The following is a 1,351-nucleotide window of genomic DNA, read 5'->3' as shown; positions in this document are numbered from 1 at the left end:
TTTCACCATGTTGCCCAGGCTGGTCTCGAACTCCCAGCCTCAGGCAATCCTCCCACCTTGGCCTCTCACAGTGCTGGGGTTACAGGCGTGGGCCACTGTGTCCAGCCTCACCTCAAACATTCTCAAGTGCTCTACCTGCACAGCAGTGTGTGCTGTGAGGATGCTGACCCAGCCACGGAATTCGGGGCTCTGTGGAGCTCTTTCCCTCCCGTGTGCTGCTCCTGAGACTATTCCTTAATATAAGGATGGGAAGGTGGAAATGGGACAAATAGCAAATAAATGAAGGAAGAGAGCTAAGGTGGAGTGAATATCAAGGAAGGAAGATAAAGGAACTCCCAACCCAGGCACAGTGGCTCATGCCTATAATCCCAGCACTTTGAGAGGCCAAGGCGGGCAGATCATGAGGTCAGGAGTTCAAGACCAGCCTGGCCAATATGGTGAAACCCTGTCTCTACTAAAAATACACACACAAAAAAAACTAGCTGAGCGTGGTGGCATGTACCTGTAGTTCCAGCTACTCGGGAAGCTGAGGCAGGGGAATCACTTGAACCTGGGAGGCAGAGGTTGCAGTGAACTGAGAGCATGCCACTGCACTCCAGCCTGGGTGACAGAGTAAGACTCTGTCTCAGAAAAAAAAAAAAAGGAACTCCCACTACAACTCATTAAGATTCCATATTTTGGCTACTTAGGAGGCTGAGGCAGGAGAATTGCTTGAACCCAGGAGGTGGAGGTTGCAATGAGCCAGGATCGTGCCACTGCACTCCAGCGTGGGCAACAGAGGGAGACTCCATCTCAACAACAGCAGCAGCAAAAGATTCCATCTTTTGTTTTCAGGGATTAAAACTTTAAAGTTTGATTAAAACTTTAAAGCACAGCAGACTGCAGGCTAGAAAACATGAAGTGGCTGATGAGAGTGAGATTTGGCGGGGCCGACTGAGAAGGAGGGATACACTCAGAGGGTCAGTGCATGCTGATCAGTAGTGGGATCGTGCCTGTGAATAACCACTGCACTCCAGCCTGGGCAACACAGCGAGACATCGTCTCTTAAAAAAAAAATACAATCTATCTTTTCTCTACTGATATGGCACGCCCCCAATCATAAACCAAAGTCCATGTATGTGGGGACCTGTTTCTGTGATTCTTGTTCTATTCTGTTCCTTTGATCAGTGTGGCTTTATTTTGCATTTTCCTGAGAGCATATGTTGTTGAGCGTCTTTTCTCACATGCTAATGGCTATATATATATAAAATATTAAATCTAATATATGTTTATATTCCTGATAAATTACTGATTCAATACTTTGTCCATTTATAATTGGGTTGTTTCATTTCTTTTTTTTTTTTTTTTTTTT

Source organism: Cebus imitator, unplaced genomic scaffold (genome assembly GCF_001604975.1).
Source record: "Cebus imitator isolate Cc_AM_T3 unplaced genomic scaffold, Cebus_imitator-1.0 Scaffold235, whole genome shotgun sequence".
NCBI lineage: Eukaryota > Metazoa > Chordata > Mammalia > Primates > Cebidae > Cebus > Cebus imitator.
The sequence above is the reverse complement of the archived record's forward strand: the minus strand, read 5'-3'. Positions refer to the sequence as shown.